Source organism: Lactuca sativa, chromosome 5 (genome assembly GCF_002870075.4).
Source record: "Lactuca sativa cultivar Salinas chromosome 5, Lsat_Salinas_v11, whole genome shotgun sequence".
In the NCBI taxonomy this organism is placed as follows: Eukaryota; Viridiplantae; Streptophyta; class Magnoliopsida; order Asterales; family Asteraceae; genus Lactuca; species Lactuca sativa.
Window position 1 is genome coordinate 150,900,211 of NC_056627.2, and position 19,049 is coordinate 150,919,259.

At 37.9% G+C, this 19,049-nt stretch overlaps 1 pseudogene; it reads right to left on the reverse strand.

Moving 5' to 3' along the window:
• The window catches only part of LOC111882329 (mediator of RNA polymerase II transcription subunit 25-like), a 36,965-nt pseudogene extending 19,221 nt beyond the window's left edge, over positions 1 to 17,744 (reverse strand).
• Positions 17,745 to 19,049: the final 1,305 nt, after the last annotated feature.

Below are 19,049 nucleotides of genomic sequence, written 5' to 3' on the forward strand. Positions count from 1 at the left end.
TCTCGGGAATCTCGGGAGCAAAATCGACCTTCGGGACTTGAGCCAAAAAGACCAGAGCTTCGGGTTTGAACGGACACGGAAAACGAGGAAATGTTGAGAGAGAGAGAAGAGAATTGAACCCTTTCTTTGGAAACCCTCGCATCCTATTTATAGTAAGGCTGGTCTGCCTCGGTACGCGGGGCGTACGCCCGTACGCAGCGCGTACGCGTACGTCATGCATGACCGAAGCCTCGACTGCCTCGGTTCGGATGGGACGGGTTGCTGGGTACGCGGGTCGGATGGGACGCCGGGTCGGACGGGTCGGGGCTTCGGACGGGTCGGATGGGTCGGTTTCTTCGGATAGCGCGACGTGGACGATCAGAGGCCAATCCTCTCGGTTACGCGGGGCGTATAGGGGTACGCAGCGCGTACATCGGCTGAGAACGCTGAGTCCCCTTCGGATAATATCCGAATTTTGATTTAAATAAATAATTAATTTATTTAATAAACTTCAAAAATTCATATCTTCTTCATACGAACTCCGTTTTCGATGGTCTTTATATCCTCGCGTAGGTGAGACTACGCTCTACAACTTTCATTTAGACTCCGTCGGCAAATTCCGAAATTATTTTATTATTATTTATTAAAAATCCATCGTGTTTAAGGAATTTCTTAGAAAATTCATAACTTCTTTATCTGATGTCGGTTTTTGCCAGACTTTTTACCGTTGGAATACCATTGTCGAGACCTTCGATTCTCGTTTAGGTCATTTCGGCCAAAAGTCGCTCGATCTCCGATTCGAGTTTTTAGCTGTCTGTTGCTAAGCCGAACTTGGAAAATCATAACTTCGCTATATGAAGTCGGATTTGGGCGTTCTTTTTACGTACGATCGTGGTTCAAAGACATTTAATCATAGAAGGAAATTAAGTAGAACTTATTTGTACATTTTATTATGAACGTAACTTTTTATTATTCAGAAGTGGTTACAATACTTGACCCATTTTGGTCGTTACGAAGAGTTGAAATATCGGGTTGTCACACCATTTTCAATAGAATTTTAGTGAAAAGAACATCAACAATATAAACATGGACTCAGAATACTGGTTGATGTAAAAGATTTCTAAAACCATGCTTCAGTAGAGATATCATCGACAGCTTCCAGAGAGATTCTCGGTGTACATCTCCTGCCTTTGGAATCTGAACTTGATGTCATCATCAACAACCACAACTTCAGTACAGATATCAACGGCACTGTTCTCTTAAGCGGCGGCCATGAATACGAAGACCTAGGGCTTTTTCTTGCTAATTGGAAGAGGCAGGGGGTTTAATTTTTGGGATTCAATAGGCGGGTGAAATCTTGCCTTTAAAATGTGTGTTTCATTAAAATGTTATAAAGCGACACATTTAGACGAAGCACATTTTATGAAAGGTGCCCTCCGCATTTCCTTTTTTTTCTTTTCTAACACTAATTTTAGGGCACGCACAAATGCGTGTCTTTTATCCTTCAAATTTTGCAAAACTGACATTATTTTTCAAGGAGCGCACTAATGTGTGTCCTCTATCAGCGAGTGTCATTATTTGCGTGTCATTAAAGGGCAGTTTTCTAGTAGTTCTGCCAATTTTACCTAAGGATGTTAAAGTCAATAAGTTTGACTCTAATTCAGGTAAAGTCCACTATCTAACTCTGCTAAGTTTCTACTATGAGATTCTTGATAAATGATGTGACTGGGTCACATGTTGATGTTTTAAGAATCAAAGAAAAGTGAAGAAACTTAAAGAAAGAATATGATGAATCTGATCGCGTAGATGGATTTCTATCACATAGTTTGAAGATCGGATTCTTGAGCTACTTCTTAGGAGTTATGATATTTTCCTTAGGAATAGATAACAACAAGTTTTCATATGGATTGTAAGGATAAGTTTTTTCCACAAAGTTTTAAAATAAAAGGTAAATCTTTTGATTTTATTTAGTTTAAAATATCCTTACAATGGCATTTGTGAAAATCTGTGTTGCTTATATGATTCCATTACGAGCAAGAGTGGAAATATGAATTTGATTCTTTCATTTGTGGTAGTGTCTATATTTACCAAATAAGGAAAGATTCTCATCACCCAAGTTTCAATTGGACCGAAACATGGAATCATGCAATTTGTATACCATGATGAATGAGAACCTTCAAGCATTGGGAAAATTAAGACTAACAACTTGTTCACATGGATGTATGAGTCAAGTAACGAACTAAGGGATCAAGTACACATTCTTGTGCACTGATTTAGTCCACCACAAAAGATCGATAAGATTATTCGTCATGATTTACTAAAGTTTAGTAAATATGGTTATACTTACAGGCTTAAGTATAATTGTGAAGCATTGGAAAAATTTCAGTGTATGGCAGAATGAATGAGAAGAATCAAACTAGGCAGAAGGATAAAAGTTTCTCAAATCTGAAAAGATGGGACAGTACTTTAGTATCATGTTATATAATCATCTTAATTATTAAGAGACCTTATCACAATTCATCCTCTAAGTGCATTCTGATAGCTAAGAAGAGGAGCTATGAATTGTTGAAATGATTAAATCAAGAAGACGAGTCATATTTCATTCCAAAACAATTCTTAGAGTCATACTCCAAGATTGTAACTTGAGTGACATGTCTTAAAAAAGGTTTAAAAACATTTTTCATATGTAAGAGTAAAAGCTTTCTACTCTTTTCATTTGAAATTCGTAAGTTGTGATGTTTTGGATAAAACAAAGACCAACTAAGGCCAATTGTGTGAAATGTTTGTCTTGATTAGAATACACACTATCTCTTGAATATTTAACAAGAAAGTCTTATACGTCAAGAGGATAGTGGGAGTATTAAAGGTCGTGAAACTCTCAAGAACTAATCAAGAATAAAACCTGAAGTTCTTCACTAGCACACGACTTGAGATTTATAACCTATTGTGTTGACATATTATGTGCCAATTCCAATTAAAGTTGGCTTTGCATATGAGTTCTTAGAGTTCTCAATTGGTTGCACAACAACTTGGAAGCAATGGCAGTCCCTTGAGCTGCCAGATGGCAAGAAATTACGATTGAGTTCAGTCCATATGATTTTGGATTTGTCATTATCCTTGTCTTGTGACTATGGTTTTGACAATTCACATGGATAAGAACACATACACCATTAAATCTAAGTTTCATAAGGTTTCTCTCCGATTCATGAAAATGATGGTGAGGAAAAACTTTCACTAAGTAGATTTTAGCTAGGTAGAAAGTGTGTTATTGCATTCTCAAAGTCGTTAGTGGAGCATGTGTGGTTAATCGGCACACTAACATGGACTTGTGAGAAGTGGCAAAGGTCTAAAAAATCGAGACTATGATTACGACATCCCTTTTCATAGTTCTTAAATTGTTTAGACACACCTGTGAGCTATCTAAGATAAGGTGTATGATATTCATAAAGTTTTATCAAAGCAATCTAGTATCAGAAATCTAAACTTTGGTAAGAAAGCCAATAAAGTATTGTTTTTCTAGCAGGTCAGCTGTTTTCTGAGTACATGTCAAAGCTAGTGGGAGCATAAGTGTTATGCTAATAATCATCATGTTAGTGGGAGCATGATAATTATGATAAAGGTTGCAAGTTAGCAATGTTAATTAAAGAAAACAAAAGGTTTCAATTGGGAAAGAGTTGTTTTGCTATAATTAAGGGAGAAGAAATTATACTTCATCTCAAATCTAAAAGCTTAGATTGAGGTTTTAATCGTATTTAGTCAAGTATATATATGAATGTTATGTTGGAATGGCTCAACATAAGAAAATTCTATATATGAGGCTATTATTTGCGTTCTAAAATTCGATTATGATTACGGCATCCCTTTTCATAATCTGAATTATGAGAACTTGGCAAATTGAAATGGAAATATTAAAGCAAAAGACTAGTTTAGTCTTTATGTGAGACATCATGAATCATGTCCCTTATGCTTCGGATATACGATCGATTACATGTGCTATATTCATCCTTTCTAAAATTTCCCAAATGCCTGGGGCATTAAGAAGGGAAAAAGGTCTAGAATTGGATATGACTTAAAGTATTAAGCAATTGTTGAGGACAATCTAAGGTTTACCAAAGATTGGTTTCTCAGGGACAGTTGGAAGTATAGTGTTAATTGTTGGAAGGACCATATTGACATATTCTGGAAAAAGGCAACTCTTGTTCAAAAGTGATAGTCAAAAGGGGAATATGGAAATGATCCCATAGGTGGAAGTTGTTCAATAAATCTTTGTAAGATTAGGAAACTTAATGCAAGAAGGATTTATCAAGGAATTGATCTCCTTTGGAATGCTCTGTAATGTTTGTTGTCAAGTCTTTGTGACTTTGTGCATAATCATTACAAGAGGATCAATGCATATAAGTTTAGAATCTAATAGATTTCAATAAATGGCATGAATTTGGAATTCTTGCATTTGCAGTAAGGAATTGGGACTGTGAAATGAAAATCATTGGAATTATGTTCAATTGATCTCTTTTACAAAGTAAAGATCATAGACAAACATAGTATGCATACTTGGTGTATGGCATGAATAGTGCTTAGAAAACATAATGTACATGCTTGGAGCATGGAACAACTATTGTTTTAATTCAAGAATAAAGTTGATAGCTGAAACAGCATACAATGAATAATGTGTAATCATATGGTGATAAATAAAAGGTGTTTTCTTTATATTCATAAGTTCTGAGACCATATTGGATTCGATTATTATTGAGTTTCACTTTGCATGTTTTGGCTTCCAGAATAACTAGGTCATTGTTCTGAATGACTAAGTTATTCAAACCATCCACAGTCGGTCATATGTTGGAAGTATATATGAATCAAGACTGTCATGGGTTGGGCTTGTAAAGGTATAAGATGTTGGACAAGGTGGTGCTACAACACTCATGAGTGCTCATAAGTTCTGAGTATTGGATTCAACCCGCACTCATTGGAATCACTTCATGGATTTTATCACGAGTGATCATGAGACGATAATATCTTATATTCTTCAAACCTAGAGATATGAGTTGTTACTATGAGTTGGTTATACATTGATTGCACGAAAACACATTGGTAACTCGATTTTATAAAACGTGCCTTTGTGTATGATTCAACAAGTAGTAGAACAAGTCATACGAGTCTAAGTTTATCCATTCCTTTCACCTTCGGGATAAAAGCGATGTCTATGGGCCCCTAGATGATTTGGTGATGACAAATGTAAGTGCTCGGTCGGGCCTGGACTGATTTGATTTGTTCAATTAGTCAGTCGTCATAAATCGGAAATCAAGAAATAACAAATGGACAGAGAGAATGATTATAATCCATGTCTCAGTCCATATGATATCTAGAATGGAGGAATATATGATCCCTTATCTAATGGACAAGTCATTGACAAAGGTCAGATATCATCGACAAGGTCAGAGTTCGACAGAAGCTTTTGAGAGCTACGATTGCCAGTCGGTTCTTGAGAGTAATAATAGTTTTAGACTTATCCAAGTTGGAGACTGTTGGATTAATGTTTAAGTCCATAACTATAATTGGTAAGACTTGACCCGACCTGGCATGGTCCATTTGGTTTGCATGGCATCATGCATTTGGATAGACTATAATGAGAGAAATAACACTTAAGGTTTGTTAATATATTATAATTTCTAATATATTAATAAGATTATTTAATTAGTATTGATCAAGAATTAATCTAGGATTAATTAAGTGATCAAAAGAAGACCAATTAAATATACGGGTTGACTGTGTAAATCATCCATACTTGTATAGTGGGCTAATGCTCCATGGATTATCAAGTTGGGCTAAAACCCATAGGAGGCTCCATGGATGCTCCATGGTGTATTTGAACCCATGGATCCAAGGAAATGGAAAGCCATGACAATTAGGGTTCACCCTAATTGTCACTAACTATATAAGCATCTTATTGTTGACAAAATTGGCACTAGAGTATATGTGAAAGGGCTAGCCGATTTTATGAAGTGTGGATTTCTCTCTAATCTATTCCAAGTGTATTTGGTGTTGTGTGAACCATTTTAGGTGTCACATTTGGGGAACCAGGCACTCAAGCTTCATGAAGACATTCTACATCAAAGAGGTCTGTAATTCTAATTTGATATATTCATATGAATCAATGTTATTATGCTAGTTAGGATGAATACCTTGGAAAGTTCATATTTACATGTATATTAGAGAAAACATAGATCCAAGGTATTTAGGGTTGCATGTACACTTAGGAGTGTTAGAATGCTCAAAACCCAATAGTATCATCATGAGATTCCGCTTAAGAGTTTAACTGCTACAAGCTCCCTGAGCCTAAATGTATAACAGATTCCATCTGTCAATCACAGAGTCATCCTTTTCTAAGCGTGATCTAACACCATAATTGGACCAATACCAGTTGGGTTCACCCCTACTGTCTTAACCAAACGAGCCTCACCCATGGGTTTCACCCAACCTACATGCTCGAACAAGTTTCGCCCACGGGTCTCACCCAGCTGGCGCTAGACAAGCCAAGAATACCGACACAGCTCTAACAACCCTTACTCCCAACAAGGAGTGGTCAACCAACAATAACGGTCTGACTTGACCCATAAGTGCGATGTGATCCTCTTATAGCTTGACAACCACTTCTGAAATGGCCTATCTCATCTTTGTGAATGTTACGACTCCATCACATACATACAACACTTCCCTAACATCCTATCAACCTTGTGTATGCTACAGCTACCCCTGTCGTCTTAAAACAATTCCATAACTACCTTGGACCCAACACATGGTCTTATCGTCCATCTACAAAACCAACCCTAATCATCATGAATTGAAGCCGCATCCGACTATACCCCATTCAGGTGTTTGGGTTATGTTTTTCAAACCCCAAATCCTTTGACAAAAAAGAATATATAGAGAGGCTCTAGCACAATCCGTCCACCTAGATCCTCATTCCATGTACAAATCTCAATCCATACTGCAATCATAACTGGCTCTCCACTTGCATGAGTTATAAAATGCCTCTTTGTTTCACACCTATAATCATCCCAATGATCTAAACGGTCCTCCTCCTCTTGGATTGAACTGCACACTGTCAACTCCATAACCGATGCACTTTCGAACCATGTCACAACCTTACTATTTGACTCCTATAATCCCAAGCTTCCAGGAACTAGGATTCCAAGACCATACAAGCTAGTGTATCCATACCCCATATCATATTAAATGATTTGCTACCCAAAGCACTTTCCATGATATAATTCCAAATCCTTGAGCCACTTCAGCTGGTGACCAAGAACTATAACCGTCAACCGAGATGGACGGATCACCAATATAACTACCCACATGCCAAAAAAATCGATGCACTCAAAGAATCTATAATAGAGTCCACTTAAATCTTCTTGACAACCACATCATCTGCACAAACCCATGCGGTAAATTTGTCACCCACACTCTAGAGTGATGGTTCACTACTGTTCTTGGCCTACTGGTAGTACCAATTAATTCAAAGTCTGCCAACAATCAGTTGACATCTGTCCTGAGAAACACAAGTGCTCCTAAATTCTGACTTCGTTGTCCCAGAAGGGAACAAACAACTTCCATGAGATATTTTCCTAAAAGCTTCTAATGCGATGACCACACACATAATTATGAAAACTTGAACCTGGCGCATTCTGACCAATCCCTTACTCCTATCAACCATGAAAGATCTCAACCCTCACAAATTTCAAATACTAAAATGAACTCATGTTGCAGATCCTTCTAGCTTATTGGGTTGAACTTATAACATTAATTTGGCTGCTGATCCTCTGAGTAGGACATTCAGTTTGTTTCCATCCGAGACTCGCACTAACAATAGCCGACACCCTATGACCAACTCATCCAAGTACACCTCAATCATGACTCCCGGCATACAAAATGGAATATGTCGATCTTTCAATAATAATAACTAGGCAATCATAAAGAAACTACAATCCTTAGGTGGGGACTTAACAAAACCTAACACAATGTCTCAACACCCAATTACATAAGCAAAAGCAATTAAAGTGCATGAAGTAGTACATGCCCATGTGGTCGTGAAGTCTTTGCCCTACCTCTTGGAAGGCCATGGGAGATGGGTTATGAGTCGCCCCAATCAGAAAACACGGGCAACTTGCCCTAATATGACCAGGCTGATGACAATGATGACACAATTCTACATTCAGGGTGCAATCTTGGTGAACATGGCCCTTCCGACCGCATCTGTCGCATTTGAACTTATAGCACGCAGGCTTGTGGGTCCCTCCACCCTTAGCGGGAATTTTGTGGTCTCGATGGCCTCCATCACTAGGCATGGAAATATCAAGCTTCTTAGATGGTATTAGTAGAGTCGGATCATTAATTTGCTTCCTCTTTCCTATCTGCCTCTCCAAACCAAGCTCACGTTCCCAAGTTACCCCGACAAACCCATCAATAACTTGAACGACTAAATTCTAATCCTCGAACTTGGTGACCAACCTGTCAGAGATACAACTAATAATGCCGGGAAATTCCTCTTGTAAGGCCTAAGAAACATCAGTAACAATCCAATTGTGGAATTGATCCCCGTGAAGGCATGATGTAAATCCCACCATCGATCACTTAGAGTAATTGCTAGCAATAGGATCCTCCTCCCCAAAGAACTCTGGTGCATCAAAAGCCTTGAAATCTCGATGAGAGATAGTTCAATCCCCCAACTATCCTGCTGCAATATTGGCCCGAAAAGCCCCAATATACTTATCCAAGAGCTCCATGATTCCTTCCTTGATGGAACCAAACATCACAGGAGTCGCTTCCAAAATATCGTGAGTAATCTCTATTATAACAAACTCATGTATCCTCTCATCAATCGGCTCATCACCCGAGCCTAGACCTGAACCAGAACCTCCTCCACGATTGCTCGTCACCATATGGAAAAGCATCCACACAAATGATCAAAACATAGCCAAAGAACCCTCATCCTCTAGGCTTCCTAGATTCCTTGTGACTTTCCTTGATTCACGTATGGATCTTGTGCTTTGAGTAGTACGAAACCAATACTATCTTCCACACCTATCGATACTTTCCTCAAGAATCTCAAATCCTCCAAAACACCTTCTCAAATTGGTACTCCAAGTACTCGCTAAACAGCTCATCCATACCCATTAAATCACCTCTTAGCCTCTCCTAGGTTCCCGACCTCACCCTGACATCAGTTGCTGAAGAACTCCCACTAATGTCAGCTAACTACTTCATGAACACAATTACATGCCACAAAGCTTAGATAATCCTTCAACTAAAAGAATCCTCCTTACAATAGTTAGACTCAGACGAGAGCTACGCAGTAGGGTCAAATCAATCACATTGAGATTATTTGACCTATGCAGCATGTGACTTAACATATTCACTTAATAGTTAATTCACATCATTAAGAGTCCCCCAAAGCATAAAGCAAGTAGCATTCATGTAGTAACACTCCAAGACACAAACCAAATAAAGGACATTTCAAGCTCACCCACTACCAATAAAGATTCCAAATCTAATATAACATCCAGTTCCGCTTAGGCTACCAGACATCACATATCAGGCCAATCTATCTAACATAAAAAATACATTCTAGAATGCATTTCAAAAAGCTCAACTAGCAGGCATATAAAGGCATATCCCATAGCATTATTTCATCATTTCCTGAGCAGATCCTTAGCCCTAATCTAGCATGTAGTTCTCATAACATAAAGTATAACATCACGTATGGGTATTCTGGGAATCACTTACTTGAGCTCGGCTGATTGCATGCATCACACCCCCTTGTTCTTTAATAGACATCTATTTGAAAACTTATTTTCTTTTCAAAAAGTTTACCAACTCCTCAGTATGAGTTCAAACACACACAAGAATGTGCCTGAATCCCTCAAACAAAGGCTCTGATACCAACTTGTAATGTCCCAAATCTCATAGAAAAATTTTCATTGTAATAACACTTAAAGTCATACATCAAGTTGTTCTAAAACCAAACAAAGTGATAATATGATTTAAACATTAGAGTAAAACCATAAATAGTCAATGCGGAAAGCATTAGGGGATGTTGTGCAGTTACGTTGGTCCCTTTCCTTTCGAACAAGAAATACCTGAAACTATAAACATAAATCGTAAGCACAAAGCTTAGTGAGTTCCCTAAAATATTGCATATCATACATATACATCAACTCAAGGCTGTACCTGGTCTATTTCACAATCAGGTCTATTTTACCCCCAAGTCTATTTCAACTCAAATGTCAGCTCAAGACTATACTAGGTCTATTTCACCCTGAGTCTATTTCAACTCAATCGGTATTTTTCAACCGTATGGGTCTATTTCACCCTCGAGTCTATTTCATACCACATACATATAGCAAACAGGCATACATGCATACAGCAAGAGTCACAAAGACAACAAGCACATACAACCCTATTGTCCTATAGTATAGTGAGCAAACTCACCTCATTTTGTTGTCAACAAATTACACACTTGTTGCTATTACCACGGCTTCTCACATAGAACATATCCAAGATCATTCCAAATCAATAAATAGGTTAATAACCTGAAATACATGGGCCCGCTCTTATTCCATCAAACTAAGGGTAAAAGACCATTATATCTTCCCATACCTGACCCAACAATACATGGCCCAAAACCCAAACGACCCAAAGTCCAAAAATGGCCCACAATTGTATCTCGCGAGTACGCCCCACATACCAGCCCAATACGTCCCACGTACTATATGCTGAAGCCCATCATACAACCCGTCAAATCGAGGAAATCGGGAAATCATTGCACAAAGTTGAGCATACACATACATAGGGCCAACGTACTCCCCTAATGGCCAATTCTCACGTTTAGCACTTAATTCTTAAGACGAAATCATCCAAATCATAGATCTAACCTCTAAGAGATGTCTTAAGTCATAAATTTCTTAACATTATGACTTTGCATGGCTTAATAGGGTCCAAACCAAAGCCCTAAATTTATAACTTCGCTAAAAGGCCACAAACTCATCCATGGAAGATATTTACTCATCAAGCTCCGATTTTTATAACTTAATGGCAGTAAAATGACTAGAAATGGGGCTCAAAGGTTTCGGAGTAACTACTACTCACAATATCCAAATCATGGGACCAAAACATGCTCATAACATGACCTAAGTCTAGATATACATCAAAGAACCATCAAGTTTGAAGTTTTATACCTCTAGAAGATAGATCAAGGTGAACAAAGCATGGATCTACAAGTTCCAACACAACCAACACTTCTCTAATGAGTTCTTCTTCTTCAAAATGCACCAAAATTACTCAAAGGCTTAATAATATTTCAAATGAGGCTAGGGTTTCGAGGGTACAACTTGGAGGGTAGAAGTTGAAGGTAGGGAGGGATGGAAATGAGTTAAGGCCTTTAAATAGGTTCCAAGACCCAAAATTAGGGTTTGAGTATGGGTCGTGTATGCCCAACGTACCAGGTTGTCCTCCATGATCAATCCTGCCTAGTACGCCTATCATATGCCCTGTACGCCTAACGTATTCGGCTTAACCCAAAATTTTCATAACTTCTAACAGTCACAAATACCACGTCCCCAATCTATTTTTGGCGTTCTTTATATACTCGGAAAGGTAATGAAACACCCTACAATCCTATCAACTCTCCTTTGACTTAAAACCTTCCGAACATCAATCCTTAATTCATGAAAAGTATGAAGCATCACTTTTACCATTATACCCTGGGGCTCTAAATCGCAAAGCAAACTCTTCAATAACAAAACCTATATACCTGCATCAAAATAGGTCTAAACCCCTCTTTCCTCAAATCCTGAATCCTTATGATCATTGATCTTTGGGTCTCGACTCCAAATTAAGAAACGACTCAAAACAGGGTGTTACAATATATGAGTTGTAATCTACAAGTCGTTTGTACAATGGTATTGCAAAAACACATCAGTAAAATGATGTTATAAAACTTTGTGTCATGTATGATTTGGTGAGTAACGGATACAAGCATATAAGTCAAAGTTTACATATTCCTTTTCCCCTAAAGTGAAAAGTGATATCTTTGGGTGCCTCGATGATTTTGTGTTAACTTATAGTGTTGGGCCCAGCTAGGATTAAATTGATGTGTTCAATTAGTGAGTATCATGAGGTCATCACAAATCAGAAATCGGGAAATATAATTTTGGACAATGAGATTGATTCTAATCCATGTCTCATGTCGATATGATATCTTGTAGAATGAAGGAATATTTGATCACCTATTTTAGGAAAAATATCTAATCATATTAGAGTCTGTAGTTGCTTTAGGAAGCACCCTTTTCTGTTTAACTTAAAAGTTATATTGGAAATTGTAATTATAGATTTATCCAAGTGGGAGACTATTAGATTTGATGTCTGAGCCAATAATTAAATTGGTATATACTTGAAGTAAAAGCAAAGTCCTTTTGGGTTCTCTTCAAACCTAGTAATTGAATATGATGACTTTTAGAGAGAGACTGATTTATTGATTTATTATATGATTAATAAATAGAAATAAACAATTTATTAATATATTATGAGAATAATATATTAATTTGAAATTATAACACCCTGTTTCGAGTCATTCCATAGTTCATGGACGTAACCCGAAGATCAAACATCAAAAGGCTTCAGGCCTTAAGGAATGAGACATTTTGACCCATTTGATTTGGGTAACGTAGATTATGTGATCCAAGCGTTTGGTTTGTCATTTGGAGCCCAAGCATATAATACTAAAAATGGTTTTTAGACTTTATTTATGAATTAAGGATTTTAGTTTGATGTGTTTTAGGTTAAAATTAATTAGATAAGGTTATACATCTCGTCAATACCTTTTTGTGGATATAAAGATCATCTAAATCAGAGTTGAAACAAAGAAGTGATGACTGTTTGAAGTTAGACAGTTTTGGGTTAAGCCATGTACATTGGGCGTACTAAGGTATCCCTAACTATAGGTAGAGAATGATGTGGAACTCGCGAATCTCAAGCGTAACTTGAGTTGGGGACCATGCGATTTTGTATGGTCGATTCACTATTTGATCAGTGATCTGTGGTGACCCCATCATTGAATCTGAGATGAACATAATTCGAGATTAACATGCCATTGATTGTCAATGAATCTCAAAGAACTAGGAATTTTGTGGTGATCGAAATTGGCAAAGGGCTTTGCCTACCTAAATAACTTTATGGTGTGTTTACGACATCTCTTACACATAATGGAGCCAAATATGGATCCTAGCCTTCTAAAATAATTTTATTTAGGGTAGTTATTTTCTAAGGATTAATGAAACAAACTATAATGGAATTGATATTGAATGATGTCTAGAACCTTATCCACTAAAATCTACAGCTATAAAACCTTTGAAAGTTTAGCTATTAGGATGATTAATCTTGTCTAAATTCGTAGTTTGGGAATAGTTCTCATAAATGAAAAGAAATATCATGCTTTTGATAAAGCTCTTCCTGAGGTTACTCCAAACATTTCATTCTAAACTATTAGAAAGATCAGTTATCAAATGTACATTGTAAACTAACATATTGAAGTAAAATGGAATTTCTTGAGTTAGGATTTGACTAGGGTCAGTCAACTAGCTGACATGTACATATAATCAGTTCATTCTAATTTTGATATGATGTAACAATAGCAAAATTCAAGTCAAAATTTAAACTTTTATAAAACCGTAATTTACTATACTAAGTGGTAGATATCGTAACAAGGGTTTCATACATATAAAGAACACAAACATCCAAGTTATAACGAAGAAGTTATGACCATTCTAAGATTTCCGACAAAACCGGCAACACCGATTAAACGAAAAACGCAAAGTTCCAATACAATACATTTTAGCCTTAAGTATCTAAATGAAAGTCGTAGATATCATTAAACCGTGAACATACATAAAAAGAACGTCCAAATCTGACTTCGTATGAGGAAGTTATGATTTTTCTAAGTTACGGATATAGCAGTAGACAGCTAAAAACTTGAAATCGAGATCGAGAGACTTTTAGCCGACACAAACTAAATGAGAATCGAAGGTCTCAAAAATAGAAGTGCAATGGTAAAAAGTCTGACGGAAACGGACGTCGGATGAAAAAGTTATGGAACTTTAACGGACTTTTCCTGTCCCGACGTATTAAAAATATAATATTAAAAATAAAGTCAAAATTTGCCGACAGAGTCTAAACGAAAGTTGTAGACCGTAGTCTCACCTTCGCGTTGATATAAAGAACATCAAAAACGGAGTTCGTATGATGAAGATATGAATTTTCGAAGTTTGCTAAATAATAAATATATAAATTTAAAATGAATTCCGGTATTATCTGAAGGGGGGGTCACCGGCCTGATCCGAGTTATGCCCAGCGTAACCAGGTGCTAGGCCTCGGTTCGGCCACGTCAACCCTACTCCTCTATGTCGTCCCATCCGAAGTACGTAAGTGATGACGCCCCGCGTACCCTCGTACGCCTAGCGTACCGAGGCGGTTCAGCACCCCTATAAAAGGGATGCGAGGGTTCCGGGGAAACTTGCTCATTTTCTCTCGTTTTTCTTACGTTTTGCCTCGTTTTCCGTGCAATAATTGTCCCGAAGCCCCGGTTCCCATACTCAAGCCCCGAAGGAAGTTTTACGCCCCCGAGATTCCCGAGAATCTCGAGAAAATCCATTTTTTCAAGTCAAAGTTCTGCTCGGTTTTCGTCACACCTTCTTCAATCTATCAGGTGAGTTCATACCCCTACAAACACACTTTAAATACGTTTTAAATGCTTTTTATACTCTTTTAGGGGGGAATACAAGTAAATATACAGTTATTATCGTGTATTTCATAAAGTTTCACTTTACTCGTTTTTATCAAATGAATCACTTGTGATTCATTACTACTATGTGAAAACTCTTGTCATACTTTGCATGCACTAGATTTATACAAAGTATTTAGTAATTCCAAAGTATCCTTCGTTGCTAAACCGTTTTATACATTTTAAGAACTTATGATTTATGCTTTGTCAGACATTGTGAAAAAGGATAATCTTTGCATACAAAACTATTACTTTAATACAGACTTAGTTGAGAATCCGTGAGACATGTACATCTTCAAATACTGCCTTTTGCTAGAAGGTATCGCTACAAGTCCTGTCTATAACCAGAGTCTCCCGTTCGGAGAACGTGTCAAATGTGTATAGATCTATACGGGAAGTCATGATCCCGCGCCCTGACTGTTAGCTACAGTCCGTCCTTTGGGGTGACAGTTTGTCATAATGCTACGACACCTGAAGAACGTCGCTACAGGTATATTATGTTTAGTATGGTTATAAAACTCATCGGATATACAATTATTATGGTATTATGCTTTTATGAACGAGTAGCTATTAAAACTATTCTTCATCTAACAAGTGCGATCTTCATATAGCTTTATTATATAAAACTATGCCACTCCTTTTAAGCACGTTGGTTGCTTGCGATTTTCGATCTTAGAGACTGCCAGTTATGTTAGGAAAATAAGGGTTTTTCCTGCATCTAAAACAAACAACTAATAGGAAAATAACGGATTTTCCTGGTGCAATTATTTACAACTTATAACACGAACATTCATATGCATTTCATACTTTTATTAGAAAATAAGGGTTTTCTTGGAAAACACAACAAATCATATCTCAACTATTAGGGAAAATATGGGATTTTCTGGATCTAATACATTCATTTTCAACACAATGAATCATAACTCTTTTCATTTGAAAATACTGCGTTTTCTGGAAAACATACACGAACTTTCGAATGCCGTACATTTTCTCAAAACACTACTTATGAACTCACCAAATTAATTGTTGACACTTTTTCTTTGAAATAACTTGTATTCTCAGGGAACCGCTAAGCAGGTTTGGAAATCAACTTTTGGGGATTAACGTGCTGACGTTAATTACTTCTTTTGAAAGATGTTTATGTATTTATCTTTTGAACATGTAACGAATACAATTATGTAAACATTTTGGAAACCTTAATATATATATGGTGGTGTGTACTTTCCTTTCTATGAACTGTTATGATACTGAATATGACGTCCTCCACCCCCGAACGTTTCCGCCATTCTAGTTTGGGGGTGTGACAGATTGGTATCAGAGCATCGTTTATAGTTAATTAAGTATATCAAAACCATTTTGGTATACAACTATAAACATAACTGGGCAAAAACACTCTGAGTAAGAGTCATACTTTTAAAATTAAATTTATTTAATTTTTGAAAAGTAGGCATGCATGCATTTCATATTAATAACAGGGTTAGTATCATAATTAAAACAATATAGAAGTATTAAAAAAATAAGTTGTGCAGTGCAGGTATGCCTTGGGACATGTAATCGGAACTGGGAAGAATATAGTCTGATCAACTATATTTGTCCGAGAGCCGACTAACGTATGCCAAGGAGTGTCTGCAATGGACAACAAATTTAAAAATTACCAAAAGCATATCGTTAAAGAATACTAAAGGGAGTATTCGAGTACCTACAACCATTAAACTTAAGGGTAAATTCCATGTGCTTTAGCTTATAGTCAATTCTTAACCCTATTCCCGTATAGACTCAATGGATGGATTCCATCACCCCGGTGACCCCTACTACCCCAACCAAGGTAATGGAGAAAGGATAGAGAATGATCCTGAAGAAGGAATGCAAGAAGAATCAGACTCAGATCCCGATGACAATAACCTACCCTTAACGGCTCCAATTCAAAATCCTAATCCTCGACCAAAATTTCATGGCTCGACGCCCCTTTGGGCAACTAACCTGAATAGGTGGAGCCGCGAATAGTATCAACCCCTTCCATTCAACGGAGACCGAAGCTTCTACAATCTAAGCGAGGGAGGCTCAGCAGACAGAGCCCTTCCTATATTGGTTCGTCGGATTTCTCGCATTGATGAACAAGGACGGACGACCATCCATCGAACTGAGGAGAATGATGCGAACACTGGAGTCAACACAGTTCGCATCCGCCAGTTAGGATTAGCTCACGGGAGAATCGTAAATCGAAATGAAGCATTGCAGAGAGAGCTAACGGCAACTCAAACCGAAGTGATAGAACTTCGGCAACGCCAGGCAAGACATGAACTACGTATGCTCAAGATGGAGCGTCAGCTGGCGGAATCTAAAGCCCATGTAGCCAGCTCGCGTAACAAATAATACCTGTCTGACTTCCAAAATTTTGTCATAGCATAAGACCTCGGATAAAGTCCTTACTTTTCTTAACCTTGTAATCGGAGAGCTTTAGATAGGTCAAATTTTCATAACTACAAAATGTAACGCACCATGTTTTATAATATATATGATGTATTTCCTTTATTAAACCCTTTGCATGCCCCTCCAATTCATGAGTTTATCTACTCTCCTTATGAGTCGAACTCCAAACCCTATTCAAGGGTAAACCAAACTTCTGATATAACAAATCACTAATGCGCGACTTTCGAATCATTAAAACTTATAGTTTTTCTTGTTATTTCCTTACCAGAACAATGCCTCCTCGTAGATCAGCACGTAGAAATGCAACCCCACCACCACCTCCCCAATATGACCCCAACATAGTGCAATCTGCTATCACTGCGGCAGTAACAGCTGCACTGTCTCAAGCAAACTTTAGCGGCGCAGCAAGGGCCGGAAATAATCAACTTACCAACGCAACCCCACTCCTACAATTGGACACCGCCACTTTGCAAGCTACAGTTATAGCCACAGTGGCAGCCATTATAGCATACAATAACTCTGTCAACTCAAGCAGGGAAGGAAATGATATCAAAAATCCTAATCAAAGAAACAATCGAATCCACCTACCAGTAGCTACCTATAAGAATACCGCAAGGTGCGGACACAAGAACATGAAACGAAAACCCTGGAGCGAGAGGGGAGGCAAATCAACTCAAAGAAATGCCAAAAAGCAATCAACAAACCATACCCCTACACCCAAAAGGTCGTACAACGGCAACCAGCCTAAGTGCAACCGATGCAACTTTCATCATCACGGACCCTGCCGTGAAATGCATTGCATTAGGTGCAATAGAAAGGGACACACCGTCCGCTATTGCAGAGAACTAGCCCAACCAACTGCTCCAGCCACAAATGTAGGAGTAGACTGTTCTTGTTATGAATGCGGAGTAACGGGACACTTCCGAAGGGACTGCCTGGAGTCAAACATCATGAATGCTGGTGGAGGAGGCCGAGTATTCGCAATGGGCCAAGAGGAGGCTATTGCAGACCCCATGGTTATTCTGGGTACATTTCTCCTCGATAACTTATTTGCATACATTCCATTTGATAGTAGGGACGCAGAGGAGTTCCATGAGTCACAAGTTTAAAAATCTACTCGAACAAACACCCCAATCATTCAACAGAACTTTCATAGTAGTACTAATAGAGATAGACTAAAAAGAACTAAAAACACATACGTAGAATGCACTATCGCACTAACAAACGTCTTACAATGAGAAGTACCGACATCGACATTCGACGTGGATTGGTGTGGCCCTACCCATACCAGTTCCATGTGTTATAAAAGACCCTTTTCACTTTAACCATCGACTAACGAAACTCGATCGATTTATAACGACAAACCCGACACAAACCCCAATTGGTTTCTAGTTTCAAAACCCCGAAGTACTCATGTGAAGAATCTTTACAACCTTCCCGTAGTATCCCCCAATAGATCATTTAGAAATACCACGCATACAACAAGTCAAATCCAAGCTCAGAAACTAGTAGTGAATTCAACCATGAACTTCAAAACGTAGCTTCCCTAATGCATCGAGTGAAAATGCTAACATTTAGAAGAACATAAGTAAATAAACCCAAAACCACACGATCCCGATCGATCGAAGTGATAGGCGGAGTAATGAAGGTCCGCTGAAAAAACGCACATTAGGATCTAGATTCATAAAGGAACAAGAGGAACAAATGGACCAGAAGCACTCACGCCTGCACGCTAGAATTGGAGTCCCAGTCAAAATGCGAATTTCCGGACGAAATTCTCTTTAACGAGGAGATAATGTAACAACAG